This window comes from Moschus berezovskii, chromosome 9, assembly GCF_049115385.1.
Source record: "Moschus berezovskii isolate FMDL1 chromosome 9, NW_MosBer_1.0, whole genome shotgun sequence".
NCBI lineage: Eukaryota > Metazoa > Chordata > Mammalia > Artiodactyla > Moschidae > Moschus > Moschus berezovskii.
Window position 1 is genome coordinate 60146593 of NC_142468.1, and position 19207 is coordinate 60165799.

Sequence of the window (19207 nt, forward strand, 5' to 3'; positions counted from 1 at the left end):
CACCTTCAGCATTTTAATATATATTTACCTAGAAAAAGTAAAATTGCCTCAGAAAGTCTTCAGGGATGGAGATGTGTGTCAGCTCTCAGCTTCATTTTTTAGCAGCTGACATTCTAGCTTGTCTTCAGATCCAGAAAACCTTACTCTGACTCGACTAGAAATCACTCTATTTTTTTCTTTAATCTTGTCTATTTTTCTCCCTGGCTCCCTTAAAACACTCTTTGTCTGTTGCATCAAATCAGGGATGCCTACTGCATCTGGAAAAGCAGCTCTGGCTGTGCCCAGGGAATCAGACAGGGACTGCCAACCACACCCACTGCTTCAATGGACATCATTCCATGCACATCAGGAAATGAGTCTGCACTGGACGCACACCACTCACCAAAACTGATGAATGAACAAACAACGCCTCTATTATCTCAGTAGTAAGGACTTAACTAGAAAGGATGTATCTAAAAAACAATATATTGCTCCATGATTTGTATTACTTCATGGCTTTCCCTGTTACAAATACACGGATGTCATTATCTGCAAGTCAAAAAATGAAAGTTTTCTTAAATAAATTAGGCATCTGAGGTGTAGGGGGATGGCACAGAGAACATATCTCATGCACTTATGCAGGGAAGCAACCATGCAGAACGTGGGAATAAATGGCTCCCCTCCAGTGCTGAACCTACACAAGATAAACCATAAAGTAAAGAATCTGCCTGAAATGTGGGAGACCCATGTTCATTCCCTGGGTTGGGAAGATCCCCTGGAGAAGGAAATGACAATCTGCTCCAGTATTCTTGCCTGGAGAATTCCATGGACAGAGGAGCCTGGCTGGCTACAGTCCATGGGATCGTAGAGTTGGACATGACTGAACGCTAATGCTTTCTTTCACTGAACACCTCAAAGGAGGAGGCAAGGCAAGAGGGAATAGGACACGGAGAGATTCCAATCTCTTATTCAGTCCATAACACAATTCTAAGTCCAAATGGTTAGAGTTCCCAGGCAGAGGAAATGATTTCTACTATGAAGGAGGAAGAGGGAAACTCCCTGGGGCACCAGTTTCCTTAATGACAGGCCACCCTGAGAAGCAGGCAAGGCTCCTTTAAGTATTCATGGCAAAAATCCGTGCAGTATCAAAGATCAAAAGAGCTTTGTAATGGAAGGCAACACTTTTGAGACTGTTGACACTTGCAATAGAAATTAACTTCAAAACAGCTTCTCTGCTCACTGTATGGGCTTCCAAGTTCAGGGCACTGAAGGTGAGTGACTCACACCTATCTGTGTAAACACAGCGTCTTCTCTGGCTTCCATGTTGCTTTACCTTCATAAACCTTCTTTCTCTGTTAACTGAATACACAATTACCCAGGCCCTTCGGTGTTCACATAAACAAAAACTACTCCGGAAGTAGTTGAGGAGCACAGATCTCGCTTCCTTCAGACACACTCCATCATAGTACTTTCACCTGTGCGTGCTAAGTCACTTCAGTCATGTCTGACTCTGTGACCTTGTGGACTGGAGCCTGCCGGGTTCCTCTGTCCATGGGATTCTCCAGGCAAGAATTCTGGAGTAGGTTGCCATTTCCTACTCCAGGCAATCTTCCCAACCCAAGATCTAACCCTTGTCTCTTATATCTCCTGCATTGGTAGGCAGGTTCTTTACCACTAGTGCCACCTGGGAAGACTTAGTTTATTTCTTTAATATTTCCACATTATTTTCCCAAATGTGTAACTGCCATAACCCTTTAAAGTGAAACACCAGCAACATTTGGGTAGATTTTAAAAGACACAGTTGTGAATGTGAGCTGCCGTGTCTTTCTCACCGTGCAAACTTGGCACTTTCACATGTCATTAATCTTGAAACAGCAGCAGCAGAACCAGAGTGGCTGTTTTCTGCTGGGATCTGTGTGTTCTCCACTGGGGTGACAGTGAGCCCTGCCAAGTTCTTCTGAGACACAGCACACTCTGGCCAACATTCAGGGCTACCAAGACATTATTATAATAATATATCAGAAGATTTTCAACTTAACAAGCTCAGTTCATATATGAGAATCAAATAAGATCAACTAAGAAAAAAAAAATCCCTCCCTATCTATTTGTCCTGAATGGGAAAGCTGATGTTCAAAGAAAAGTCAGGGTTCTAGATAAGAGTTTCTATAGAAAACCCAAAGGGCCAAACACTGGGGAAAAATATACAGACTCTGGGATGCTGCCCTGATTCCTTCTGCACCCCAGGCCTTGTTTTCCCACATTTTCATTGTTTCTCCTGCTGTCCCTGTGTGTACAAAACTATGCAACACTGATCACAAGTGATGACAAGTACAGCCCCAGAGCCAGGCTGCCTGGGCCCAGGACCAGGCTTATTTTCTGTGTGACCTTGGGCAAGTAACTAGTTTCTCTGTGCCTTATTTCTTTATCTGTAAAATGGGCTGCTTTGAGGATTAAATGAGAGAACACAGTGGATGTCTTTTGCACAATGTCTGATATTAGACATAATCTGTTCCCTCTGCTCAACCCTCGGTCTTTGTTAGGTTGTGACAAGGACATGGATGGATCTTTCCAAATATGAAATAAGAGCAACTTTGGAACCAAATTCCAGTGTCTGCCTATGGGGATTTGGGCAGATTTAGAGCAGTAGTACTATGCTAAAAAATGCTTTATGTATAAATACTCTCATGTAATCCATAAGACACCTATAAGAGATTTACATTAGCTATTTGTCAACTAATCATTCCCCCCAGGACCCTTGCTCTTGTGTAACCCCTCCCATATTGACTCTGGACTTGGTCACATGCTTACTTTGGCCAATGGGACCAAGAAATGTAGATCAGTAGAAATTTGGTAAATGCTTATACATTAAATCTTGTTCCTTTAGAATGCTGCCACCTCCATGTCACAAAGTCTAGCCTCCTTAAGGATGCAAGAGCACAGGGAGAAAGAGGCCATGCTGATCCCCACCCCTAGCTGGTTTTCCAGCTGAAGGTAGTTAACCTGAGCAAGCCCAGGTAACACCAGCAATTAAAAGAGCCAGTCAACTCACAAAATCATGAGAAACAATAAATTATTGTTGTCACCGAGTTTTAGGGTTATTTGTTACTCTGCAAAGAATAACTAAAACAGAAATTAGTGAGTACAGTGATTCTATATCAGAAACTTAGAAACATGAGGGAGGCACTGGCTTTGGGACTAGATAGTTGGCAGAGGCTGAAAGGGCAGTTAGGAATTTTTTTTTGGAGGCTGAAAATGGGCCACCTGAGTTGCTGAAATAATCTTCAAAGCTATAATCTATAGACATTTGTAAGGCAAAAAACACATATCTAATAAATTTGTGGGTCTGAGCTAAAGAAGTTTTCAGGCCTAATGCTAGAAGTGCCAATAGATTTTTTTTTATAACTTTGCTTTAAAAGGTACGCAAAGAGAGAAGGATGAGTTAAAAAAGTAACCACTGAGTTTAAAAGCAGAATTTAGAGGAAATTGGGAGGACCTGGAACTTGCTGGGTTTAGAAATAAAACTGTTCCTCATTTCCATCCTCTCCAGATGGCAAAGGATTCTCAACACAAGAAATGGTCTCAGTGTAAAGATTACTCGAGATTGTGGCTGTAAGACCCTTTATTATGACCTTTAAAAGACTTTGAGTAGATCTTTTCAACAGACAAAAGCACTTCTAAGATAAATAGATGCCTAATCTCAAAATAGCTCTGAGTAATCTGGTGCTGGGCTGCCCAGGGCAGTAGCCACTAACCACACATGACCATTGCGTGCATACTTGAAGTGTAGCTAATCCAAATTGAGAAGTACTTTAAGTGGAAAATATACACTAGATTTCAAAAAAAATAGTAGGAAAAAGCAAAATACCTTATTAATAATTTATTATATTGATTACCACATTGAAGTGGTAATATTATAGATATGTTCAGTTAAACAAAATATATTACTAAAATTACTTCCATTTGTTTCATTATTGAAGTGTGGCTCTTAGAACTTTAAAAAATATGCATGTGGTTCATATTGGTAGCTTACATTATATTTCTATTAGACAGCACTAGTGTAGAGAAAGGCCTGTCCCAAGAAGAATCTTAGGTATAGATTTTCTTCAATGAAATGAAAAATAATGAGGTACATAGAAAATCCATAATGTTTTTAAAGAATTCTGTCTGATTCAAGTAAGTATCTAAAATGATAGGAGACTTCTAGACTACCCAGCTTTCTACAATCACTATGCAGGCTGAGAAAGCTACTTAGCTGCAATTATAGGCCATTTGTATTTAAAAAGAAATGACATCTCAGAAGATGGAGCCAAGAACCAGAGGACTGAATCCAGAGAATACCTAGACCCTTATCAAGAAAGCTTGCCTGCTTGAGTTGGAAAACCTGATGATATGTACCCAGATAGATTTCAGAATTGCTATTCTATGGAACAATTACTGCTATTGTCTCCTATTGTGTTATTTTTGAATGGGAATATCTATTGGGGTTACCATGCCCCTGTTTCAACACTTTATGTTGGGTGTATGTTTTAGTTTACAGGCAGAATTTAGAGGAAATACACAGGACTTGTTAGGCCGGAATACTAAACTTAATCTCTGATTGCAGAGGAGCTATCCACGAGAAACCCTATCTATATCTGTACCGGATTCAGATGACAAGATCATGGCCTTTGAGTCTAATGGGGTCTCTGGATGAGATCTCAGGGGTCTTAGGAGGGCAGTGTATTTTTCCTATGGGAGGAATTTAAATAATTGTGACCATGGGGTGAACTTGATGGATTACAATTGACCACACATTATTTAAAATTTTCTAATTAAGAGGTAGAGTTTATTCCTCCCACCCTTTGAATCTGGGCTGGTCTTTTTACTTGCTTTGTCCAGTTGAATGTGGTGAAGTGGTGTTGTGCAATATCCCCAAGCCCAGACCTTAAGAGGCCTTACAGCTTCTATTCTTGTCTTCTTGGTACTTTGAGAATACCACACTTATAAAGCTCAAAAGGAAAGGCCACCCAGCTGTTCCATCACTTGCTATTTGAGGCCCCAGATGTGAGGGTGTCACCATCTTAAATCTGCATCTGACTGCAATCAAATGAATAGATCCAGGAAAAACCATAGTAAGAACAACTCGGCTGGACAAAAAATTAATAAATAATAATAAAAAACCTGATAAACAATGAATCATTGTTGTTTTCAGCCATTACTGTGAGGTGATTTGTTCTACAGCAACAGATAACTAATATCTATCCCTGGTCTAACAAGGAATAGAGTGGAGCAGATGGGACAGGCTTTCTGGCAGAGGTGTCACTTGGATTCTACTGTGGTTGTGATGCTGTTACTATCATGTTCTTCAACACATGGGCCTCTCCAAAATGCTGCTCACAACATGACAGCTGATTTCCCCCAGAGTTAGGGAACCAGGAGAGGGAGAAAGTAGTCAAAATGGAAACCACAATATAGTATATCATCACTTCTCCTGTACGCTATTGGTAACACAGACCAACCCTGATGGAATGTGGGAAGGGACCACTAGGGTGCTAATATTAGGGGACAGGGATCATTAGGGGCCACCCAAGAGGCTCACTACAACATAAACTAGGAAACAAATAAACGTACTTCATATCCTAGTCTTCAAGAATCTCCAAGAGGCTAGTTTTCCCATATCCTCTATTTCTCCTCTGACCTACTTATTTATTATGAGTTTTACCCATTTCTCTTTACTTTTCAACTTATCCCTCACCTGTTATCTACCTCTCCAATTTCATCAGGCCACAGAACATGGCATTTCAGGTCTTCAAGATTGGCTGAAGGCAATTGCAGCAATTAGCTGACTCAGCGGGGTCCTCAGGTAGAGGCCTCAGTGATGGGAAGAGAGACCCTCCAACATCAGAACTCCCAAAATTTTTGCAGAGGAAAACTATAAATGATTTCAGCTCAGTAAAAATCAGGCCAACATGGAACTGTGAGGAAACAAGTCACTGTGTTTGTTGCTGATGACAACGTAAGGTTATCAAATTTATAACAAAATTTTCAGCAATTTGTTATAAATATTTGTCATACTGTTTCATTCACTAATGTCCTCCTTGGAAAACATAACCTCCAAATACAACAATAACGATGACAAATAGAAAAAGTGATCTTTGAACCATCTCAAATCCTCAATAACAAGGAATTGGCCTGCGTAACAGGCCAGAAAACTATATCAGCAAAAGTGTCAAGCCTGTCATTTCATTGACACTGACCTGTGTCTATGGAATAAAACTATGCTAGAAACACAAAGTAGGGCATATGTAAGTAAAGACACATTGCTAAGATCAAGGTCTAGAAAATCAAAGGTGATACAAATAGATTACAGTTGATTAGGATCTTGGCGGTTAAACCTTTTCATGTGAAGACCATTTCCTCTGGAAGTCATTCATCTTTGAGATGAGTAGGAAACTATCAAATCTTAATAGAAACTGATTTCCATTAACCCAAGCAACACCCTCTGAGTCTTGTTCATCCAATAGGTATCACATACCTAAGTTTCGGAAGACTAGATGAGATCAACAATCTGAGTCCATCCTGTCCACTGGGAAGGGGTTTTGAATCCAGGTGGAGGCAGTGAGGAACAAAGGAAGCAACCTGGGCTTTGCATTCTGCCTTATGTTTTTACACCTCCACCATACTTACTAACTTAACTCTTTTTGACCCTGAGTTTCTTCAGCTGAAAATGGGCCTTTCTACCTTGCCAGGTTCTGTTGTCATTCCCTTCTTCAGGGGATTTTCTGGACACAGGAATTGAAACTGGGTCTCCTGAATTGCAAGCAGATTCTTTACCACCAGAGAAGCCCAGCATATGTCAGAGGTTAGTAGAATACTCAGCACATAGTAGGTGCTCAGTTAATATTAGCTCCCTTCCTTTTTGTTACCTCAAATCTGCAACCCTTTCAATCTCTCCTAATAAAATGAAAGACAAAGGAAACCCTTTGAAACTGGAAACAAGTAAGTTAAGGCCAAATCTCAAAAAAAGGGATCCTTTAAGTTCTTGATGAAAGTGAAAAAGGAGAGTGAAAAAGTTGGCTTAAAGCTCAACATTCAGAAAACAAAGATCATGGCATCTGGTCCCATCACTCCATGGGAAATAGATGGGGAAACAGTGGAAACAGTGTCAGACTTTATTTTGGGAGGCTCCAAAATCACTGCAGATGCTGATTGCAGCCAGGAAATTTAAAGACACTTACTCCTTGGAAGGAAAGTTATGACCAACCTAGATAGCATATTAAAAAGCAGAGACACTACTTTGCCAACCAAGGTCCATCTAGTCAAGGCTATGGTTTTTCCTGTGGTTGTCTTTGGATGTGAGAGTTGGACTATGAAGAAAGCTGATCACCGAAGAATTGGTGCTTTTGAACTGTGGTGTTGGAGAAGACTCTTGAGAGTCCCTTGGACTGCAAGGAGATCCAACCAGTCCATTCTAAAGGAGATCAATCCTGGGTGTTCATTGGAAGGACTGGTGCTAAAGCTGAAACTCCAATACTTTGGCCACCTCACGTGACGAGTTGACTCACTGGAAAAGACTCTGATGCTGGGAGGGATTGGGGGCGGGAGGAGAAGGGGACACAGAGAATGAGATGGCTGGATGACATCACCGACTCGATGGACATGAGTTTGAGTGAACTCCGGGAGTTGGTGATGGACAGGGAGGCCTGGCGTGCTGTGATTCATGGGGTCGCAAAGAGTCAGACACGACTGAGCCACTGGACTGAACTGAACTAGTTCATTACCAAGTCACACAATAAAAATAGTTTGTAAGTCTAAGGGGATGAGGTCTTGCTGTGCTGCTCTAGTCAACCAAAGGGCCATCAAACAGTTTCTGTGCAGAGGCCTGAAACTGCACAGGTTTCTGATTTGAGCCTGGCATCCTTAGTCTTGGGAGACAGAACAGTTTGCCGTCAGGGTGAAAACAGAAAGTGTTCAAGATGTGAGAGTATTCCCCAGAAAAGAGCCTGCGACATGACTTGTGAATTGTGGAGCCAATGGGTAAACAGGCTAGAGACCACAATCTCTTCCGCAGAGGAATTTCCAACGGTACTAGCAGTGGTAGTTGATGAAACAGAAACCATCCCTATCGGACAACTCCTCCAGCTTTCAGGTAGGTTCTGGGGAATATATTAGCTGAAAGTCAAGGAAAGGGAAAGAAGAGGTTATAGATTCTCTCAGATGCCTCTTAAGGCTGGAGTCTGTCTCCAAAAATACCAGCACAGTGGAAGTAAAACATATGCTCCTTTGGAATTAAAGTCAGCCCCAAATAGCAAAGAAAGAACAGGATGCCTGACCCTTGTTTGTAAACAAAGACCAAGATTAATGTCGGCTGCCAGACCTCAAAGGAAGGGATGAGAGGCCACTTGCAGAGAGAAGCCACAGGCAGCAGAACGAGCCCTTTGGTCTCCCTGGTGGTCTCTGGCAGACCTTCCCAGAGGCATCACAGAAGGGCAGGGAAGCCAAGGGAGCCAGAAGGCCACCTGCCCCAGCACCCTTTTCACAGGTCTGTTTTTCTATTTTCTCTTAGTTAATGTTTAAGTGTTTATAAACTTGATCATCACTCACATCACAGCTGTGGTTGAATGTTTTGGAGTCTGGCACTCAGATGTGAATCTCCCAACAACAGGTAAATGGCTAAGCCTCAGTTTCCTTGTCTGTATCATGGGGATACCAGCATTCCCTACTTCATAGACAGTTGTAAAGTATAAATGAAATCATGTATGTAAAGTGTTTAGCACAGTGGCTGGCACACAGCCAGTGCTCACACATGGTAGGTGCTATTATTATTTTTGTTCTGTTGTTGTTGCTGATTCTGCCCTTGGCTTTGTCATGACCAACTCAGACATTTTCCAGAGTGAGGAATTAGGTATTATTGATGTCAACCACAAAAAGTGGTAGCTGTAGGGGAGAAGTGAAGAGGAAGGGAGTGTGCTGGTAATGATGCACCATCCACATTATTCAGCCTAGTTCCTGAGTCTGTCTCGGCCAGCTTAGAAGTTAGCTTCTCAGGGCAGAAGAGGCATCAGGGCTGGTCTTCAAGGAGATTCAGTCATGCTTGCTGAGGGCTCAGGGGCCATTCATGGGCTTCCCTAGTGGCTCAGATGGTAAAGAATCTGCCCACAATGTGGGAAACCTAGGTTCCATCCCTGGAGAAGGGAATGGCAACCCACTTGAGTATTCTTGCCTGGAGAATTCCATGGACAGGGGACCCTGGTGGGCTACAGTCCATGGGGTGGCAAAGAGTCGGACACAACTGAATGACTAACACACACACACACACACACACGGGCCATTCACACATGATATACAATGAAGAAGGTCCCCTGGGAGACATCTGGAGAAGACTCCTCCACTGGGGCAGGAGTTCTGTCCACGTCCCTCCTCACCTCTCTCACTCCCACAGGGTTTGGGGGAGAAAACAGTGCAGAGACGGCATCACCCCTGCCTTGGGGCCAAACATCCTGTCAAGGACCAGCACCTCACTCTTAACCAGGGAACTCAAGACTCACAACAAGACCCAAATCAAACAGCAGAGCTCTGCTATTCCTTGGCCTCAGAGCACTGGATTTTATGGAAGCTGGGGAGGCACTGTTTGGTTTCAACAAATTGTCATTTCCAACTGGAAGACAAGATATGCTTTTCTAGCAGATCAGTACACAAGTCAGTGTTCTTGCCTGGAGAATCCCAGGGACGGGGGAGCCTGGTGGGCTGCCGTCTATGGGGTCACACAGAGTTGGACACGACTGAAGCAACTTAGCAGCAGCAGTAGCAGCAGCTTTGATAACCAGGCCACCTTAGAAGCTGTGTTCCAGTAATTGTACTAAATCTCTGGAGTTCTCTTTTTTTTCTATAACACAAATAAGAGGAAAAGAAAGGAAAGATTTCTGACTTCTGTCTTAGGTGTTACCAACAAAAAGACAACTCCATAAAGATTACTGAGGGCTTCTTATCTCATGGTAGACTCTACCTGCAATGCAGGAGACATGGGTTTGATGCTTGGATCAGGAAGATCCTCTGGAGCAGGAAATGGCAACTCACTCCAGTGATCTTGCCAGGATAATCCCATGGACAGAAGAGCCTAGTGGGCTACAGTCCACGGGGTCTCAAAGAATCGGACACAACTGAATGACTGAGTACACACACATACATAAAAGATTACTGAAGAGGAAATGCAGCATGATATATAGACATATGTATGTATATATGTATATATATATAGTCCAGGGCCTAGGACAATGCCCAGAATACAGAGGTGCTGATTAACGCTTGCATAATAAGTGTTTACTGAAGTTCATTTAAAAATAGCCTTGCATCTGAACTTTCCTTGTGACCCACTGCCTAATACTCCACACTCCCAATGCAGCAGGCCGGGTTCAATTCCTGGTCAGGGAATTAGATTCCATGTGCTGCAACTAAGAATTCACATGCCACAACAAAGCTGGACGATCCCAAGTGCTGTAACTTAAGATCCAGTGCAGCCAAATAAAATAAATAAATACTAAAAAAAAAAAAGCCCAGCACTGCTCTGTAACTCCATGTATCAGGAGATACATGGAGTTCTCTCTCCATGAGTTCTCTCTCTCTCACACACAGACAAATGTACACATAAAATGGCAAACAACAGGCAACCTCAATATATGGTCATTTTAAAAAATAACATAATAACACAATTCACAAATATTTTCTCTGAGAATTGATTCTCTGGTTGCTGACTCTCAAACTTTGTTTCTTTAAAAAAGATAGACCTGAAAATTCTCATAGAACTCCAGTTTGTTCTTTTCCATATTCCCTTTATTCCTTCATTCTGTCACGCACACCTCATATTTCATCTTTACAACATTTGGGATCTGGTTATGACAAACTCTGTAACAGCTCATCATATTCCCTTTATGGTTTCTTGTCTAGTTTTGCTAAGTTATATCCCTTATACAGAAGTACATGACCCCAAAATACATAAAAGTCTTTTTTGGCAACCCAAAGAGTGATGGTGTAACTGATATGAATGTAACTGACACTTATTTAACATTGATGTCTCCAAATAACTTCTTTTTTTTAAAAATGTATGGTGGTGTTTTACAAGAAGTCCATTGATGGGCTCTTGAAAACTTTAGAACAAAACAATGCATCAGAGGGGGCCTGTCTTCTGGTTAGATCATCATCTGTGCTTTTGTGAGTGTTCTTAACAAAGTTGACTGTTTGTCTGGAGTATGGGACACTTATGTACGTAAACACGCACACTACAAGGGAAAATCCAGAAAATGCAGAGACTGTCTAATTCATCAAGGCATGAATTTCTTCCTGGTACGGACTGCAACGGCTATTATATTGGACAACCTAAGCCAACCCCTCCCCAGAAAAGAAATCAATCCTCTCATTAGTCTGGGATGATTGACAGACAGAAATCATATTATTTAAATCCTTTGTTGATTCTGTGCCCAAAACATTGATACTTAACATGAAATTTGCCTTCAAATCATACTTTACAAAAAACAAAAGGTAAGAACAACCATTTGTTTCCTACCTGCTGCTGTGGCCACCAGAAGCCAGGCTGCTGCTCTCCAAATGGGACAGGCTTCAGCTCCCTCCCCTGGAACCAGAATCGTCAGAAGAAAACTTTCAATTGCTATGAGCAAGCAGACTGTTTACTTTCAGCCAATTCTTCCCAATTCCCATGGCTTGCTGAGTGCCAGAGTAGGGTGCTTAAGAAAGGATGTCTGGGGATAAAGGGGTAGAGTTTGGGGAAAAAAGAGAAGAGAGAGTTCCCAGGGCAAGAATTCGCTCACCCAATACCCTTCCTTCGAGCAGAGGAAAGCCCTCTTTTTCAGTTTTAATTTCTCAAGGAAGAGCTGCCACTGCATTACTCATAAGTAATTACTACATCTCTCCTTTACAAACAGCAGACATACTTTTTGGGCCAGCCTCCAGATTTCTGATGCATGCCTGTACCTGTCCACAAGGATAATTCTGTGCCTGGGAAAACTGAGAGGACAACAAGCCCGCCCAAAGGGAGGACCAAGTCTAGACTATTTAATCAAGTTCCTGAGATAAAATATGCCACAAAAGAAGATCAGAAATTTCTGTGAGCCCCTCCATCCACAGGGCATCCACCTCACTCGTGGAATCACCTGGTTAGGACTCAAACTTTTTCCAAGTAGACCAGCAGCTACTTCATCAAGCTTCAACTTGTTTGCCCAAGGAGGAAAGGAGGAGCAAGAATTACTATTACAGAAGGAATGTGGTTTTCTTACTTACTATGAGCAGTCAATGTAGGAAAGTCAAAGATGATCGACATGCAATTAAAGTGCCTCTACGTTTTATATCTGAAATACAGTGTTTAAGAAGACATTTCAGTAGTAAGCATGTGTTATAGAGGCTTCATATTCAATTCATTTCTAGTTTCCAAGAAGAAGAGGTAACACAGTACAGAGGTTTCTATAGCAAAGGGGTAGAAATAGGGAAATCTTGGGTCTACTGTTTACTATTGTGACTTACTCTGGTTTCCAAATAAGTAAAAGGAGAATACTGCGCTGCAAGATCTGCACAGTAAAATAACATCATCTCTCACTTTTATATCTGTCTGCCTTGTTCTTACATCAACATTTAATTCTCCTCTGGGGAATCATCCCTTCCTCTCAGTTTTTTTGGGGTGGGGTTGTACCACCCTTAGGCTTCTTCAGAAATGTAACTATGGCAAAGCTGAGCTAGTCAGAGTCAGATTGATGGGGAGATTGATCCAGAGAGGAGTTCATGCCAGCAGAAGTAATTGATGGGACTTGCTGCGAAGAGGAGTTCTCATCTTGCTGTGGCTGCTAATCTGGTGATATAGAACCTCTTGCTTCTGGTGGCCATCCTAGGGAAAGAGGGACTACATGGAGGCAAAGCTATTGCAGAGGAAAGGAGAGCTTAGAGAGAGCAAGAGACCAACTCCTAAGGATGTCATTTGATGAAGACTTAGATTCAGCCGTGACTGAAACTATTAATATCATTTCCTTTGGATTTCTTGTTTGGTTCCTTAAGCCTATTTTACTTAGGTTTCTGATGCTTTCCACTGAAAAAAAATTCCAGCTAATATGAGTCCTTTCCAGGTGCCCTCTACCACCTAACACCACTTTAAAAAAACATTTCTCTTTAGTATTTATATCCACAATAAGCTGGGTGGCATGGAAATGCATATGACCAATAAATCAGTTTCCTTTTCATATACTCTTGGAAATTTTCACTAAAGGTCCGTCTAGTCAAGGCTATGGTTTTTCCCATGGTCATGTATGGATGTGAGAGTTGGACTATGAAGAAAGCTGATCGCCGAAGAATTGATGCTTTTGAACTGTGGTGCTGGAGAAGACTCTTGAGAGTCCCTTGGACTGCAGGGAGATCCAACCAGTCCATTCTAAAGGAGATCAATCCTGGGTGTTCATTGGAAGGACTGATGCTAAAGCTGAAACTCCAATACTTTGGCCACCTCATGCGACGAGTTGACTCACTGGAAAAGACTCTGATGCTGGGAAGGATTGGGGGTGGGAGGAGAAGGGGAAGACAGAGAATGAGATGGCTGGATGGCATCACCGACTCCATGGACATGAGTTTGGGTGAACTCCGGGAGTTGGTGATGGACAGGGAGGCCTGGCGTGCTGTGATTCATGGGGTTGCAAAGAGTCGGACACGACTGAGTGACTGAACTGAAGCCTACAGAGCAGAGAGAGATAGAAGTAAGACAAATTCTGATGAAAGATTTTTAAATTCTATACTCTTCTTTCCCAATAATTTCTTTGCAAGAAATTAAATTCAAACAATACACAAAGGTGAAATGCACAAAGTGAAAATCTCCCATAATTTTACCTTCCAGAAATAACCATGGCTGATTTTTCAGTGGTGTGCCATTCAAAATGTGATCCACAGAGCAATGCTTTGGCCTGTAGCTGGTTACAAATGCAGAACCTCAGGCCTCAATCCGCTGTCACATTTTAACGAGGCCCCCCAGAAATCTGTATGGACATCAAAGGCTGAAAAGCCTCGGCCTAATATATAGTTCTCTAGATATTTTTTTTCTTCTAGTTGCCAGCATTTTTCAGCACATTAAAATTTTTTTTTTTAAATTTTACTGGTTTTGTAAAGAAAAGACAAATATGAATACGATGAATCAGGGAGAATGAAATCAAAATCCTTTGCAAATTTCAGTAATTCATTTACTGGGATCATATGCAAATTTTAAAGGTGTTAAAAACCCATACATACTCTGCATGTGTGCTAAATCCCTTTAGTCATCATTCCACTCTGCAGTCCCATTGACTGTAGCCCGCTAGGCTCCTCTGTCCATGGGACTATCCAGGCAAAGATACTGGAGTGGGTTGTCATTTCTTCCTCCAGGGGATCTTCCCGATCCAGGCATCAAACTTATGTCTCCTGCCTTGGCAGGTGGATTCTTTACCACAAGCGCACCCCAATCTAGTACTCTTGCCTGGAAAATCCCATGGATGGAGGAGCCTGGTAAACTGCGGTCCATGGGGTCGCTAAGAGTCAGACACAACTGAACGACTTCTCTTTCACTTTCATGCACTGGAGAAGGAAATGACACCCCACTCCAGTGTTCTTGCCTGGAGAATCCCAGGGACAGGGGGGCCTGGTGGGCTGCCGTCTATGGGGTCGCACAGAGTTGGACACGACTGAAGTGACTTAGCAGCGCCACCCGGAAGTGGGGATACACACCCTAGGACACTACATATAGTAGCAAACAATCCCAGGACAGGACACACTAGAGCTGTGGCTCTCTACCATCTGGAGGTCACACTGCCAGCCCCACATCCAGAGTTTCTGATTCAGTAGTATGGCTGGGTGCTGGGCGGTGGGAGGGGCAGGGGTGAGGCCTAAGAATCAGCATTCTAACAAGTTCCTGGGCAATGCTGATGCTACATTTCACCAATGCTTCAAAAATAAAAATGGTTTTATACTATACATATATACATACTATGTATACTACTCTGAACCTTGCTTTTTTCCACTTAATACTGTATCTTACAACCTTTCCATGTCATCCACATAGCATTACGGCATTCCTCTTAAGTGTTGCAAGTTCAGAGATTTTTGGCTAATATAATAACAATAAACTGTGGAAAATTCTGAAAGAGATGGGAATATCAGACCACCTGACCTGCCTCTTGAGAAACCTGTATGCAGGTCAGGAAGCAACAGTTAGAACTGGACATGGAACAACACACTGGTTCCAAATAGGAAAAGGAGTACATCAAGGTTGTATATTGTCACCCTGCTTATTTAACTTATATGCAGAGTACATCAGGAGGAATGCTGGGCTGGAAGAAGCACAAGCTGGAATCAAGATTGCCGGGAGAAATATCAATAACCTCAGATATGCCGATGATACCACCCTTATGGCAGAAAGTGAAGAGGAACTAAAAAGCCTCTTGATGAAAGTGAAAGAGGAGAATGAAAATGTTGGCTTGAAGCTCAACATTCAGAAAATGAAGATCATGGCATCTGGTCCCACCACTTCGTGGGAAATAGATGGGGAAACAGGGGAAACAGTGTCAGACTTTATTTTTTTGGGCTCCAAAATCACTGCAGATGCTGATTGCAGCCAGGAAATTAAAAGACGCTTACTCCTTGGAAGGAAAGTTATGACCAACCTAGATAGTATATTAAAAAGCAGAGACATTACTTTGCCAACCAAGGTCCGTCTAGTCAAGGCTATGGTTTTTCCCATGGCCATGTATGGATGTGAGAGTTGGACTGTGAAGAAAGCTGATCGCCGAAGAATTGATGCTTTTGAACTCTGGTGCTGGAGAAGACTCTTAAGAGTCCCTTGGACTGCAAGGAGATCCAACCAGTCCATTCTAAAGGAGATCAATCCTGGGTGTTCATTGGAAGGACTGATGCTAAAGCTGAAACTCCAATACTTTGGCCACCTCATGCAACGAGGTGACTCACTGGAAAAGACTCTGATGCTGGGAAAGGTTGGGGGCGGGAGGAGAAGGGGACGACGGAGAATGAGATGGCTGGATGGCATCACCGACTCCATGGACATGAGTTTGGGTGAACTCCGGGAGTTGGTGATGGACAGGGAGGCCTGGCGTGCTGTGATTCATGGGGTCGCGGAGAGTCGGACACGACTGAGCGACTGAACTGAACTGAACTAAATAATATATGTCAAATGACAAAGAAGGGAATCTCCAGCATCTTCAGAAGAAGGACAAGCAACCCCAACACTGGAGTTAGCACTTTCAACATTAAATAAGCAACCTGTGTTTGAGTCTATAGATAAGCAAAGGTCTGAATGGACCAGGGAAGTGATCAGCATTGTTCAAGTGCCACTAAGGACACATGAGAATCTAATTAACAAACTTCTATATTTAAAGCCAAGAGTCAAGTCAAGGTCTTTCTGTGAGGACTTGGGGAAAAGAGTTATATCCTCAACTGACATGGAATGCTCTCAAATTTCTCAGCTCAAACTTCTGAGGAGTAAGGTATGGTATGACTTACTAGACTGGCTTTATCTAATCTTCATCTCATGTCAGGTCCACTCTGAAAATAAACTTCTCATATAAGGGAGCTGTGGTGCAAAGGAAAGATATCCTCTACCTTCTCAAAGCTGGTAGTTGGTGAGAGGCCATCTAAGACCCACAGTCTCAGGCTTCTTAAAATCCTACCATCCACAGATGCTATGAACTTGGTTAAACATTCAGCAAGATTAGTCGAGACATCATGTGAGCTGTAATCACACTGTGTTCTTCTGGGGACCTTCTAGGGCGTAATCTAAATCCTCTGTTCATTTCTGTTTGAGGACAGAAGAAGTATCATGGGACAAACACAGACCCAAGAAGCTTCTCACACAGGAAGCTGCTAATGCAGCCTGACTGGTGTCAACCCAAACCCTACCATGTTGGTTACATTTCTAAAGAGTTTCACAACTGCTTTGCCAAGTGGCAGATACTTCATTTGGGCAGAAAGGAGAAGACTATGTCACTGTGAGTACTTGGTATCCACTGTCCATCCCACTTGCCTTCTTTGACACAGAGGTTGGAAAGCTGAAAGCTATGTTCTATAGGCTCCTTGTGGCCAGGGTATGGTTTGCAAATCAGTCCTGCCAACAGATACATGTGTGGGAGATTTGAAAGATGGACATAGGGGTGGGACTGTTATTCCTGATGCTTCTACTCTGCTGTTGGCAGACAGGAGCTATTCTTCAGCAGTGTCCCAGGGTCCAGGGTCCAGGGTCCAGGCTCCAGCTGTGTGACTGCTGAGGGGCTATTCTGGTGGTGATGGTGGAGTTCCCTGGGTTGTTTCATTGCAGCTAAGGTGATGTGTTCAGTCTAGTCTATGAACTTCTAGTCACATCCCGCTCCTGAGTAGCAGTAGGAGGTAGAGGGGGCTTCCCCTGGCAGGTCAGGTAGTCATTTGCTCTAGGGGTCAGCCAGGAGTCCTGGCCTGGCAGCCCCTTTTCCAACCTTACCAACAATTTTGAGATCTTCACACAGGCATCTTGTCTGTTGAGTATTTTCTGGTTGCTGTTTCTCTGACGAGGGCCAAAAATCTAGTTTGTCTTCTTTCTGATGTCACTCTCCATAAATTTCTCAGGTAACTCAGGTGCCAGGACTTCTCAAATGTCAGTCACAGTCCTGAAGAGGTCAAGTATCACTCTCCAACAATTCTGAATGTATTGAAATCCTGGATTAAATTTCTTTCTGCTCAAGAAAGTGGATTGTGTTCCCTATGACTGAACACTGACTCAGATTCTAATTTAAACACAGGTCCTGAGTTTTTCTAGATAGTTTCTAAAACTTTTCAGACCCTCACTGAAGTAGGGCTAATGCTATTATTTTTATTTACTTTTTATGCTAAACTATCATTTTGGCATTTGATATTGAAGATAAAATTTTTAAATGGAAATGTTTGCTCTTTTCATATTTTAACAAAGATTTATTAGATGTCCTTTATGTTGAAGGCACTATACTCTCAAGCACTAAGATAACATGGCACTCTTCATCAGGAATTGATTTTTGGCTTGCTCTATCCATGTGGTCTGGGGTAAATTACTTAATCTTTCCAAGTCTCAGTTTTACCATCAGGATGAACAGAGATACTGAGAATTACCTCTAGAATTGTTCTAAAAGTTACATGAAACATAAACAAAACAATATGGAGTAAATTAAAGGTGTTCAATAAATCTCAATTCCCTTCATTTTTCCTAAAACATGTAAAAATGAAATATTTATTAAAAAATAAATTTTGAGTAATCTTCAACAGTTTTTGCCTATCATTTTCAAATCAAATTTTGTCATCTCCCTGATTAAAATCCTCTAATAGTTTCTTATGGTACTTAAAGAAAAATTCAAATTCCTTGTAAACCTAGAAGGCCTTAACAACAAGAACTTCCAGATAGACAAGCTGGATTTAGAAAAGGCAAAGAAATCAGAGATCAAATTGCCAACATCATTGAATCAGAGAAAAAGCAAGGGAATTCCAGAAAAATATCTACTTCTGCTTCATTGACTACACTAAAGCCTTTGACTGTGGATCACAACAAACTGTGAAAAATTCTTAATGAGATGGGACTACCAGACCACCTTACCTGTCTCCTGAAAAACCTGCATGCAAGTCAAGAAGGAACAGTTAGAACTGGACATGGAACAAAGGGCTGGTTCAAAATTGGGAAAGGAGTACATCAAGGCTGTATTTTGTCACCCTGCTTATTTAATTTCTATGCAGAGTACATTGTGTAAAATACCAGACTGGATGAATCACAAGCTGGAATCAAGATTGCCAGGAGAAATATCAACAACTTCAGATATGCAGATGAAACCAGTCAAATGGCAGAAAGTGAAGAGGAACTAAAGAGCCTCTTGATGAGGGTAAAAGAGGAGAGTGAAAAAGCTGGCTTAAATCTCAACATTCAGGAAAAACTAAGATCATGGCATCTGGTCCCATCACTTCATGGCAAATATATAGGGAAAAAGTGGAAACAGTGACAGATTTTATTTTCTCGGACACCAAAACCACTGCAGAAGATGACTACAGTCATGAAATTAAAAGATGCATGCTCCTAGGAAGAAAAGCTATGATAAACTTAGTGTATTAAAAGGCAGAGACATCACTTTGCCAACAAAGGTCCATATAGTCAAAGTTATGGTTTTCCTAGTAGTCATGTACAGATGTGAGAGTTGGACCATAAGGAAGGTTGAGTGCCCAGGAATTGATGCTT

The 19207-nt window shown here is 42.1% G+C and overlaps 1 protein-coding gene across 1 annotated transcript in view; it reads right to left on the bottom strand.

Annotated features, from left to right (window-relative positions):
* FRMD6 (FERM domain containing 6) overlaps positions 1 to 11638 on the bottom strand; it is a 279964-nt gene extending 268326 nt beyond the window's left edge. Inside the window, exon 1 of the mRNA XM_055437443.2 lies at positions 11519 to 11638. The gene's annotated coding sequence lies outside the window, so the exon portion shown is untranslated. The remainder of the gene's footprint in view (positions 1 to 11518) is intronic.
* Positions 11639 to 19207: the final 7569 nt, after the last annotated feature.